Below are 14,160 nucleotides of genomic sequence, written 5' to 3'. Positions count from 1 at the left end.
GAAAGGGCTGAACCATATTAGATAGAGACTAACCTAACCAGAGAACATTCCATATTCATGTTAAAATGCTCTGTATAGTGTTATATATCTTTATCTCCCCGGAAACAAATGTATTTATATATGTACAATATGTACATATATGCAATAAATTTATACAAAAATAATACACTGATCTAAAAAATCTAATGCATGAATTTAATACGAAAATACATAATAAAATACACTTCATAAATATTTTCAAATTATTTTACGAACAATAATAATGTATGTATTAAGTAAAATATTTTTTTTATCAATTTGGTAATTTTACGAATTTTCTAATTACACGGAGTTATTGAATATTCACAAGAAGTTAAGAAACAGTTTTTCTTTATGTGTTTTTATTTTTTTTCTCATTTACTCGTATATTTAAAATTATGTAAACTTTAATAAATAAATAACTAAAACAGATTACGTCACTCTCCACGCAATATTTAGTCTCTTTTATTGAAGAGTTACAGCTTTAACATTTACTAGATGTATAAAAGTATTTGTATTGAATAAAAAAAAACATGTACCATTTAAGATTTTTTTTTTTAAATATATAAAAAAAACTATTCTGTTAAAAGATCTGGCATTTGTATTCATCTTAAAGTACCTATCGCCAATCACGAAATTCTGCCTAATGTTTAAAGATTTAATTTCAATCCGTATTTATATACAACTCGCTCTTGTAAACAAATTAATAATTTAAAAAAATTTGTTTCAGGAAGAAGAAAAAATGTCTGTTTAACAGAAGAATGTGTAAGAACTGGTAAGTTTTGTTGCAATAATATTAAAATAGTTTCGTTGTTATACTTTTACCTAATCTCATATTAAGTCACGTTTCTTTCTAAAGTATTATGATGGTGTCATTAGCATAGAATTATTTGTTGTTTTTATTAGTAATGTTTCTGATTAATACATTACGACCATCATGCTGAAATTAAGTTATGAATATAAAATAGTACATTTTATAAATGTGCACAGTATATTATAATATTTTCACAAATCAAAAAATTGGAATATCATTATCTTATATCTAATCCAATTACTGGTTTTTCTTAAGTGTATTTTCATCGCATCCTTACTTTTTATGTCTATATCTATTCATATCGTAATAATATATGATCATCTCGACTTCACCTTCCGTCATCTCAAATCATCCACCCACCCTGTGTTTTTAATAATATACGTTCATTTTTACAACTCGCATAGCACACTAAGAGCCGAATCACAAAAAATATGTATACGGCAATAGAAAATATTCTAAGCTAAAATAATTATCTATTCCGTACATTCGGGACAGTGAGCGTAAAGTAAATCGATTGATTATCATATAATATGTAGATTAGTATTTCATACGGTTAAACGAATAGATAATATTTTTTGTAATGATAATTAACGACAAAGTACAGAGTTTCAATATTTTTTATTCTAAAACAAATTCAAAGGGAGAAAAAATAAATAGCTTATATGAATTATTTTGATTTTACTCCCGGATTGTTTGTACTTGATTATTTCAAGTATACTTTATCGTTTTTCAATTAAAAGTCTTACTCAATTATATATAATATATATATTTAATTAAAAACCATCATCGACTTTGACAAAAATGATGTTTGCTACAATTTGCTTACGCTTATTGTCATGTAAAAAAACCGTTGTGTTTCGTTATTGAAAACTACTGCTGAAAACTTTTACCTGAAATTGGTTCCGTATGCTCGGAGAAATATATATATTTGAACTATTTGAGTATGCATCCCTAGATCGCAAAACATACGGTTCGTTTTTATATTCACATAGTCGCCGGCCTCAGCATCCCCATCCCAATTTTCTTCCGGAGACAGCATTTTATTCGGATTGATTAATTTAGTCAGTTTACAAAGGTGCATGTGACTTTCCTCGATCTCTCGTAAGCACTTCGAATTTAAATTCCGATTTCAGTCATTCGATTTTCCGCTGTGATTCAACTTTACTTCTGCCATGTTAGAGGCGAGTTTTTTCACAGGGAATTTAACGAGTTTGTTATTCTCGATTGAGTGAAATAAAACCGATTAAATTGTTATGAATTACCATGCAGAAATAGGAACGGTCATAAAATGTCAGATTTGTTAAATTAATAATTACTAGAAGTTTCGGTTTCAGACGGATTCGGCCAATAAAACGAGTTTCGGTCGCAGTTTCGGTTTCAGTCAAAAGGCGGCTAAAACATCGGCTTAGCCGAAACCTGCGGTCGGGATGTGTCGGATTACGTTCGACTGTACTCGGGTGCATCTTATGGCCTTTTAAAAATACTTTTTAATTTATAAATTTTTTTTAATATTTTTTTTCCTAGTATTAGTATTTATATATTATTTTTTAATATTTTTGTGCGTCTCGTGATCCAAAAAATACGTTACTTTTTGTATGTATACACTGTTGTTTAAGTAGTTTTAATTTTATTAAAGACCTTCGAGCCATTAATGTAAAATAAAATAAAACATTAATACGTTCAATAAGGTCCTTTTTAAAGCATCCGCAAGCATCAATATTGAATATTTTTTTATAAGCCGACTTTTGTTAAGTTTTATTTTTTTTATTTAAGCATCCCAAAAATATTTATTTATGAAAATTAAATATATTTTATTGTTGTGCTTTCAAATAATTAGTTATTTTATTGCATTCTAACATAAAAAATATAAACCAGCCTTTATAGTAACAGTTAATAACTTGAAGTTCCTACAGCGTACATTAAAGAACTGTTACATTTAAGTTATATGTATAACATAACAACTAACCATTAAACTAATTCCTTTCATTTAATTGCTGCATTTATTTAACACCTTTTTTTAATTTTAATAAAAGCGCCTAGTTTTGGACGTTTCGAAGTGACTTTTAACTAATTTAAATAAGTCTCGGTTTCGGCCGAATCTAGAACAGAAGCCGATATTCGGTTTCCGTTGAAAATCTCGTTTCGGTCGGTCACTAATATTTATTCTTAAAATCATATTTCTTTTTGGCATTATTTTCTGACAAATCAACTGAAAACAAAATGTTTAGAATGAATTGTAACTAAATTAAACTAAATAGAAATTTGATTGCTTTATCGAAAAGGTTTGCATAAAATTTGGGATGGTTTCGTAATAATCTATTCCCAGTTCTAGTCGCAGTGGATATTATATATTCTATAACACTTTGAACTCAAAGTAAAGAGGTCAATTTGGGCAGGCCAGCTGGTTTGTGGCCAGTGGCAACCCTTTGTGATCGGACCAAACTACTCGCGTATTGTGATGCGATGTCTTCCACATGATATAATCCCGCTCTTCTGTTATGGCCACCATACTGACTCCATGTAGGCAAGAGTTATTGCATCTACACAGACCAATACTTGTTTATTGAGTATTTGACGAGCTGACCTTTTTTTATTGATACACAACAGTTTTGTCTTTCGACTTTATTAAAAATCCATTAAGATTTTGTATTTTTTATAGTACGCGAAAGTGTATTTTTGTTTATAAAAAATCTTAAACGAAAATACATTTCAATGTTTACATAATATTCATACTATTTTTTGGAGTCAGTTGATTTTTTTATTATTTTTATGCATACCCATAGTTCAATAGATTGATTGACTCGAAAAATGAGAACCCCCGGGCTGGTCAAAACAGTAAGTGATAGAATCCAATAAATTGTTTCCGAATATCCATGATTGAACGATAAAGAGAATCACATGCGAAAGTTGTTTATCGTCTATTAGAAGCATTTTTTCTGTTGTTATTGATTTTGTCCACTTTTTTTTAATACTTAAAAACATCGCGTAGAAAATTGTAATATTTTTTTTCTTAACACAAAGTAATAATATCAATAATCACATATCTTTTTTAATGATTTGCAGACATGCGGGTATGCACAGTAGTCATATGTCTAGACATTAAAGTTTACAACAAAGTATGTCAGTAAAAAACCACATATTTAAACAATAAAATTAGTTATTGAATCTTGTGGAAGTATTGTTATTTTCTAAATTCTATTTTTAAATTAATGACGGTGTGACACTCAAAAACTAAGTGCCCCATTTATCAATGTTTTAAAAAAAATTACACTTGTAACATCCTAATGATAAAATATTTTTTAAAAGGAATAACCCGCTAAGACTCTACTTTAGAGGCCTGTCAGCAGGTGGGAAAGAGGGGATATGGAAGGAGGTAATGAAAAATTCACCACAACACCCCGACCAATTGAGAAAAAAATCTTTCATCGATTTTTTTCTTGCAACTGGCGGGAATCGAACCCGAGACGCTAGTTTTCACAATCTGCCATCTAACCAACTACGCCACGACGCCTGTTTTTTAACGAAACACATTAGCTGAAATATTTCACGCTAAAGAATATTTATTTCCTATAAATACATTCAGAAAAACACCACTAAGTACTTTTACAAAATACTCCTCCCCCTACTCGCAAACTCTTGAATTTCACGTGCTGTGTACAATTTTTATTTTTTTTAAATCATACCAGCCTATTGGTGTCGGCAATTGGTTGTGCAAATTGAGTGGATTAAAGGATCACCCTGTCAGTAAAAAAATACTATTAAATATGACTAAAAATCACGATTCGAAGGATATTTGGCGTTTATTTCATGTTTGTGTAGTCTTCATAAAATTTAAATGATTTTAACAATTTTGTCATTAACAAAAATTAATATCTCTGATTCTGTTAAACAATGAAAAAAAAATCAGGATTAAATAACAAACAATCTTTGACTTGTGAAAACCGTCATTTTCGATTTATCTAAAAGCTTCAACAGCCTTGAACATTATTGCGAATCAATATAGATTTTCCATTATCGAGTTTACTCTCCTGAAATGAGATATCCTGACATGTAACTTGAAAGTACACGATAATAGCAGATCCAATGTTCAGATAAAAACATAATCCGGACGTTAAAAAAATTACTATACACATTTAAATATGCCATAAATTTAGTAATTATTTAGTTTTTACTACTTTCAATTGATTCATTTAATTAAAGCGTAGTTCCACCTATAAATGTCCCCGTCGATGGGAGGAGTGCTCTCCCGAAACTATAGTTGTGTTCTTGCAAAAGAATAACATTGTGTAACACTGATAACAATTTTTATTTTCATAATAATTTATAATGAAGTGTTACGAAGTGAATGCCGATTCAATGAAAAATAAAAATATTGAATAAAACACCTTTACTTCATTTTTTATATTCTTTATCGAAATATAAAATTTGAAAACAAAGGGGTATATTTTATATAATAGGAATTGCGTTTCGTCTTTATCGCCGTACCTACTCTTTAAAATAAATGGGGCAGAAATTCCTTTCATGACTTCCGTCAAAATCTTAGGTATGATCATACATAGGCATTTAGAGTGGCACGATCAGGTTAACGAAGTGCGTCGTAAACTTTATAGCAGTTTGTACTCACTTGAAAGATTGCAGAATTTCTTGCCAATCAATGTTAAGCAAACATTATATGTATGTTGACCAGATGCTAATTCTGAACTGTTTGATAAGTTGAAACGATTGCAGAATGTTTGTGAGCGTCATATCTTTAATATTCGCAAATTTTACCACATATCCGAATACCGCACGCAACTACACTGGCTTAGTATTAAGCATAGAAGAAACATTCATATTCTATCACTTCTTCACAATATTTTGAATAATACCACTTCGCTTGTTTATCTGAGAGAGCTCTTCCAACCTCTATCACAACATGGACTTTCTCTTTGCTCTAGTAAGAGAACCCTTTTAATATCCTTTTTTCACCGCTCTAATTTTCTTGCCTCCTCTTTCACAGTAGTAGCCGCTTGATTGTGGAATAATCTATCTACTAATGTTGGAGACGCCCCTTCTTTATTTACATTTAAATCAATATTTAAATGTCACTATCTAAATCTTTAAGTTGTTCCTTTCTCCTTCTTCTTTCCTTCCCATCCCCTCTCTTCTCTCTTCAGAGTATATTCTCATTTAATTTTTGTATAAAATTATATGATTCTGCATAATTACCTAGAATATGTACATGTATTTGTAATTTTCTCAAACTGGACGGTTTGGGTAGAGAGGAAAAAATTGATTTAATGCGTAATAATAAATTAATACTTTTTATTTTAAAACTACAGCATTCTTGAATCCTTTCAGTTTTCAATAAAAATCTGGTATTCATTGACTGTAATGAAAATAAGCGTTTTCTAAATGACTTTTCGCGAAATATTATAATACTCTACGTTTAAGAGACGACTTAGCGAAGTCATTTATGTCAAACTAAATTAGTGGGTGCGGATTGGAAAACGCGTAATTGCTAGTTTGGCGCTTTCATTCAAAGTAAGGGATGCTACCTCATATTAGATGTCCAACTTTATTTTTAATTTAAACTGATATTAAATCTTTAGTACAATTCTTGCAGGGCTTAAACACTAACGTATTGCAGCTGTTTATCTAACTTTAAAAGATAAATCAACGGATGGAAGAATATAAAAACTTAAATGTGGATAAATAAAATGGTGAATGTTACACATTGTATAAAGTAGCCTATAAACGTTTTCCATATTTGTTGTAATATGTTGATTAACGTATCGTCAATTGTTTATTAAATTCCAGCTTTAGTATTATTTTTCATGTCAAACATTTCTTTACATATAAAATATGTATTAACCTTTTAAGATAGTCTTACATATTATTTGAATTTTTTAAATAAAAAAACACGACTTTAAAAACATTAGCTATTTATAATTAAATTATGTCATTTATATTATTTATGGTTCATGTAATCACCGTTTTTTGTTATATAAAATGATGTGTTCACTATCTATATTAAAAATGTAATACATAATGTATACAAATGATTGAAAAATATGTTGATACTCGTATGTATATGGTTCTTATTATCAGAAAATTCATCCTCATACACAAAATTTAAAAATACAACTATGTAGTATATACGCCTTGTTTTTTATTAAAGCTTTGACTCAAACAGTTTGCATGTTATGGTTCATATAATTTATTTGTAGTGAACAGGTTAAAATACCATGCTTTTGCTCAAATTATTTGCATTGGGTAAGTAAGTGTTATTGGAACCTTTTATATACGTAGGTAGTTTCATTAGTAAATAAAATAAAATAAATAGGGAAATGAAAAAAGGTACGGAAACATTTTTTGAAAATTAAGTTATTACGCATCAATAAATCACTAAAAGTTATTAAATATTTGTCTATAACCACTTACCGACTTTTTTATGTGTACCGGTTTCGAGACTTACCCGTCTGCATGCATGTTGTGTTGGTTTTATATTTTTGTGCAACAACTATGGTGATGGTGTATAGTGGGTTTTGCATGTTGGTTTAATTGGTGTCCTGACGAAGAGACGGGTACGTCTCGAAGCCGGTAGGCATAAGTCGGTAAGTGGTTATGTACAAATATTTAATAACATTTAGTAAAATGTTTGACCACAAAGTTAATGCTTTAAATATTAATAATAATACATAACTCTTTGAAATATTGTTCTTAGTTATTTCCATTACGATCAAGAGAATATGAAAGTACTTGATAAGTTTGATTGTATGCCTTAATTAAATGTAACAGACTTTTAAGAGTTTATTGTTGTACATGGCGTATTTTATGGAAATATTTCATGAAGATAAGGCGTGCAACCCTAAAGATTGGCTGGTGGTTGTATTGAAGGTCGTGTCGGGTCGGGCTCGCTCAATGTAACTAGATTAGTAAACCAATCACTGTCTCACCGCCTCCAATTAATTCCGTCGCTTCTGGAGCACGAATATTTACTTCCAATGTCCTGTAGCAAGTCTGAACTGTACACTTGTACAGGGCCTACATCTTACATAGCTAGAGTACCTAACCGATATATGGAGATGATCACTGAACACTGAACGTGTCACTTACTCAAACAATTCAATATACTTACCTACGTGGAAGTCACCGTCACCGTCACCGTGAGTACTTGGGTACGAATGTCAATAAACTTAGCTAACAACCGTTTATTCAATACGAGATAATCTATTGAATTATGTTAGTACTTTGATTGAGAGTAGACGTCAAAAATATATCCAAATCAATATTTATTTATTCATATTTTTCGCTCACAAACTATAATTAATAATAAAAATAATGTGACCTCACTGGGGTTTTCCGTGCCGAGGACACTTAACGATATACTTTTTTTGAAAGAAGACCAACTTAAAAAACAAAGATAATTTACAAATATTCAGACAGTTTTAAAAACAAGGTATTTATGTACATCTATATTATTTATATTACAAAACACACAATGAAAATAACAAAAACCTAACATAATCTATACACTTGTGGAGCAGTTGATTCTATATTGGCATGGGCGAATGAGACAATCCATTTTACTTCTACCTAGCTCTACTATCCATTTTTTATAGCCTTTTTAAACATTTTCTCGTTACTAATTGTTTTAATAGATAGTGGAAGTAGGTTATAGATTTTAATTGAATAATACTCAAAATCCCTATGTTCGAAAGTGGTAATAGTTTGTATTTGTTTAAGTTGTCTATGTGTTAAGAATCTAGTGATTATATTATTTGTATGTGATGTATTGTGGGGGGGGGGGGGGTTATGTCTTTTATTTGAGTAAGAATAGTTTTTGAATCTATAAGTGAGTTTGTTTTAGCTTATAATTGTTTTGGTGTCATAAGTTGTGATTTATGGAATATTTCTTCAGTAGATGTCTGTATTGGGACTCTGGGTATTATTCAATTTATGGATACATTTAGTATTGCGAAATTATTCGATATTTTCAAAAGTTACACATTATATTATGTTATGTTTGTACGCGTTCATCCATTGCGGAAAAACTTATAGTTTCATTAAAATAAGGTAATATTATTGTAGCTAACGCGCTACCGACGTCGTGTTGTGGTTCCGCTGCAGTCACTAACGCACGCGTCCCGATCCACTGGTTGTAAGGCAGCGGAGGCTAGGCGATCTTGTTAACTCGTCAGGGCCGGAGATGTCCTCAGAAGGGCCTCTTACTTCAGGTTGAAGTTGCCGGTTCGCCGTGGTCAGGAATCCGTAGGCAGAGACGTCCAAAATCCAAGTCCAGGGTGAAGCGAAGGTGTCAAGCGAAGTGAAGTAGAATCGAGTAGAAAGCCGGGTCGGGGAGCAGCGAGTAGAGATGAGTAAAAGCCAAACGTCAGAGAAGAAGTGATCGTTTTTTTTTATATATTTTTTTTTTACCTAACTCTTTACTGACATGAATGTTTCCCAACCTGAAGGGCCACTGATTTTAGTTTGGTGTACCTGCACTATGTGCATTACCACCATTACAAAACTGAAGTTAAATATTTCAAACTGAATTTATTTCAAAACTTATCACTTTCATAGGGAAAAAGACTAGAATTAAAAAACCCTATTCGAACTGTGGGACAAAGGAAAAACGCGAAATTTAAATATTTCACACCATAATTAAGTTGCAGAAGCAAAGTCGGGACAAATCGGCTTATAACAATACCGCTTATGTGATATTTACCGCGAGTTAAATAAGTCACACGATCTGTTCGCGCTACGTGCCCCACCATTCACCCCGCCGAGCGGGCCTAGCCGTCGCATGCCGCGCGGAGAAAAAGAGAGCGATACAGAAGGCCGCCCGCCCGCTCTATCTGTCTCCCTCCCTCCACGTATATAGGCACTACCCCCTCCAGTTCTCACGGCATTCTAGCGGCGGCAGCGCAGCGCAAAACAATGGACATTCAAAAATATACTTAAAACTAATTTACAAACTAAATGCCTATTCTAAATGTCTCGGTATGGAAAAGGCCACCCCCGAAAGTGACGAATACTAGTCTTTATTGGAGGGCAGCTCATTTCTAACACATACCGAGATCCCGAACTCTAACACTTAATCTAGCGCAGTGGCGGTCCCTACAAGGGCCGCTTTCCGTATTGACGTCCGTAACAATTATGATATCTTATTTATTTGTAAATTATATAACAAACAAGCGGACCTGACAGACGTCCTGCCCAAACATTAGCTTGCCTGCTATTAGCTGGTTAAACAAAAAAAAATCGTAATTAATTACACACGTTATTTATTTTGAACTTTTTAAAGCTATTTATATATTCGTAAAAAGGGTTTGTTTTTATGTTTTATCTCCATGTGTGATTGGCTAAGATACCTCATTGTGCTTAAATCAAAACCATGCAAAAATCACTACTCTAGTGCCACAAAATATGGAGAAAATACGCGAATGCGTGTTGATGAAGAAAAGTCAGACAGCGTTTTACCCTGACCCTTCTAAAATTTTGACACTCAACTCATGCCCAACGCGAATTTAGTCATTCTTTAATTGCCAGCCGTGTTTTGATGTGAGATTGACATTTAATTTGAAACCAAAATAAATTATGAAAATGACATAATACATCATTTTTACTTTTCATTACATTACATATTTTTTTGTACAAAATATTCCCAATCAGCAAAAGTGCTGGTCTGAGGGTATATAATTTATTATGACAACAGTTTTAATAAAAAGTCGATAATTTAACATTACATATCACTAACACGGGCTGTAAGAACTGTTTAGTTCGGGTGTTTTTTAAGTACGTATATGTTTTGTGTATATGTTTTAGGTCATTGGAAAGTGAATTGTAGAACTTCATTAGTGTATATACAAAACTGTTTTTTTTTCTGTTCTAGGTTGTTCGCAAGTTAAATTGTTTGACGCTGTTGTATTTTATGTTTGAATATTGCAGTTAAATTTTCAATTAAATATTTGTCTGAAAATGAAAAGAAAAATGCTTAATTGTGAAAACGACTTTTCATTGATAATAAGGTACAGTTGTTTATGATTGAATTTTAAAACTAAAAACTATTATTATTCAAATATTACATTTAAGTAGACACCTAGGTACTTATTTATAGTTGAATTTCAAAACTAAAAATTATTTTTGTTTGCGATCGTTGGCTTGCCTGCTATAAGCTGGTTCAGCAAACGTTATTTCGTAAACAAGGACACACGTTATTTATTATTCGTTTTTTTTAGCTATTTATAAATTCCTTATATGGGTATGTAAGTTTTTTGTTCTATCTCTTCATGTAATTGACTAAGAGGCCTCGTTGTGCTTAAATCAAAATTGTGCAAAAATCACTGCTCTCGTGCCATAATCCAGGGAAAAAATACGGAAATACGTGCTAATGAAAAACAATCTGACCACGATATATCTGAGTCTCTAAAATTATGACACTCATCTCATGCTCAACGCTAATTCTTTAACCACCAGCCAGATTTTATGATATATTACGTGTTAATGAAGAAAAATCAGACCGCGTTTTACCATGAGCTAAAGTTATGTTATAATTCTTGCCAAAAGCGAATTTAGTCATCCTTTTATCGCCAGGTGCGTTTTGACGTTAATTTGACATTTAATTCGATTGTGTCGTGAAAGCGTGCAAAAACTGTCCGTTTAAAAAGGAAAAGACTTTTCATTGATAAGTACGTAGATACTTGCTCGACTGAATCCCAAAACTAAAAATTATTAATATTTCCGAACATGGCTTGCCTGCTGGTTAAGCAATCTTTTTTCGTTTATTTTATTGATTAAGAGGTCTCGTTGTACTCAAATTAAAATCGTGCAAAAATCACTACTCTAGTCCCATAATCTATGGAGGAAATACGGAAATACGTGTTCATGAATACAAATCAGACTACTTTTCCCCTGAACGTTCTAAAATTATGACTCTCAACTCAAGACCGACGCGTATTTTGTCATTCTTAAACAAACTTTTTTAATTTACAAAAAAATAACATTCTCCAAATTTTTTGGAATATGCATTTCAGTCGAATGCAACCCTGGAAAATCGATGAAAACACATATACGCTTCTAACTTTTTTCTACTGAATATATTGAAGATATTATTATTTGTAAATCTTGAGTACGTGAATTAAAAAAAAATGCAAAAAACCGCACGTAAATCTGTCAAGCCATTTTCAAGTTTTTTCGAGATGAAACGAGTCACACCATACACTTTTGAATATTTAAAAAAAAATAGTATTAAATAGCTTACCAATTATTTTGAAAATAATTTTACCAGTACGAAATCAATATTTTTTTGTAAGAAAATAAATAAATTGAACAGAGTTATTACTAAGTACTATAACTTTAATCGTTTAGCATTTTAAAGTTTGTGAAACATGTTTTTAATCTGAATGGCGTAAATAAGTTATTTAAAAAGTAAGAAATAATTTACATTTGATTTGTTTTTTATTTTAACTAGTATTTACACCATCTGTTCCTTTAAATTTCAATCAGTCCTCTACATGTTCAAATAGCAAAGGAGGAAATACAAAAAACCTGTATGTTGCAAACTAGAGGGAGCGACTTAATTGTTATATATGACATCCCGTATTTTCCAATCTCCGAGGGTTGCTGTTTAATACAAAAAATAGGGCTGAGGGTTAAGGCCAATATAAATGAAAAGAAAAAACATGAGGTTTTGTATTTAACATAAAAAAGGTTTAAGAAACTGTATGTACAACGTAATGTTCTTCTCTGTATTCAGGCGGATAAGGAATACAGTTATGCATATGAAAAAAAACTGGAATATTAGACTAGTACTTTCGACTCGATGGTTGCTCTCAGGCAAAAATCCCGACTGAGGAAATCGAGTGGAGATAATATATAAAAATGTAAAAAATCGTACTCGACAAATTGATGATAAGGTCATTTCATTGAGACAGATAGGACACTTGATTCCAGAATTTGACCAACTTTGATCTGTAACTATGTCATCAGAATTCATGCAATACTTTTTTTTTTAAACAAGATGAAGAACCATTTAATTACACAATTTTCAAGAAAAAGGCAAACAGTCAATATGGTTTGTGTAATCATTATTTGAATGAATATTACTGGTGGGACACTGGAATATCCCTTCTTCTGCCTTTGTGCATTTGAAAATAAATTTATGCCAAACTTCTATATTAATGAGATATATTTTGTATTGCAAAGCATGTAATCACGTATTCTCCTCTACAGATGCGAATCGTGGCACCTCACTAGGGCCCAAAACAGCAAAATACTCAGTTTTGAGAATAGGTGTCTTACAAAAATCTCGGGTGTGCGGTGGTTTGACTTTGTGAGCGATAATGTAATTAGAAAACGAACGCAGCAAACTCCACTTTTAAAATAAAAAGGGTCTATGAAACACTCTCCAGTAAAAAAAAATATGTTTTGCTACTTATTAGGTAGTAGCGTAAAAAATATTTTTAAATTTGTAATTTTAAATTCCCGCAAAAACGGTCATTGCATTGGCCACGCCCCTAATACGTCACGATTTATGTTCATTTTTATCTTTTTCCAAACCGTTTAAGTTTGTTTAGAACATAATAAAAAATCTTGACATCACAACTCTCAATGCAAACATGTCGCGTTATTCTAGTGACATATTTTTTTTATATTTTCTTTTTCAAAGTTATATGTGAGAGCGTTTCCTCACAATATCCAAATTGATTTTTAAAATACAATTAATTATTCTAAATCCATTTCATAGATTTTTATCGGTATTCGTAAAGCGTGATATTTTTTTATTGTGACTGATGGGACAGAGCTTTCAAATTAGTTAGTTTATGAAGTAATAGTTTCCATAGACAAAAGTACATTATTTATTATTTTGAAAATATTTTTTTACAGATTTATAAAAAAATAAATATAACTTTATTATTATTCAATTAGAGGTGATAAAGGAAAATTTACGAAATTTTCTTACTTTGCATGGAATGAATGAAAATGGATGTAATTTGCTACCTTCATCTATTTATTTAAATTCGAATTTACCTCGTATTTTGGTATTATTACATGATTCAGGGAAATTTATTACATATCAATACTGGAATATAGTGATGCTGCGTCAAGAGAAGTCAGGAACAGGTAGCCCTAATGGTTTCCCGACTTTTCTTTCAAAGTTTTCCGCTCGAGGAAAATTGTTTTCCGCCCATCCTCCCTTCACCACCCCCTCACTTCCCCAACCACCAGTGCTTGCACAGACTTCTGAGGAATGCTTCTTTGAGAATATTCTCAAAAGGATTGCCAGCGTTGAAAAAACGCCGTTCGTTCTAGGGAAAATTCGGAAAGAAGTACCCACTAAAGAT

The 14,160-nt window shown here is 31.4% G+C and overlaps 1 protein-coding gene across 1 annotated transcript in view; it reads left to right on the top strand.

Annotated features, from left to right (window-relative positions):
• Positions 1-748: 748 nt before the first annotated feature.
• Nep1 (M13 family metallopeptidase neprilysin 1) overlaps positions 749-14,160 on the top strand; it is a 37,385-nt gene continuing 23,973 nt past the window's right edge. The window contains exon 1 of the mRNA XM_088241807.1: positions 749-793. The gene's annotated coding sequence lies outside the window, so the exon portion shown is untranslated. The remainder of the gene's footprint in view (positions 794-14,160) is intronic.

Source organism: Micrasema longulum, unplaced genomic scaffold (genome assembly GCF_059751315.1).
Source record: "Micrasema longulum isolate JH-2025_06_02 unplaced genomic scaffold, ASM5975131v1 h1tg003082l, whole genome shotgun sequence".
NCBI classification, from domain to species: domain Eukaryota; kingdom Metazoa; phylum Arthropoda; class Insecta; order Trichoptera; family Brachycentridae; genus Micrasema; species Micrasema longulum.
The sequence above is the reverse complement of the archived record's forward strand: the minus strand, read 5'-3'. Positions and strand labels throughout refer to the sequence as shown.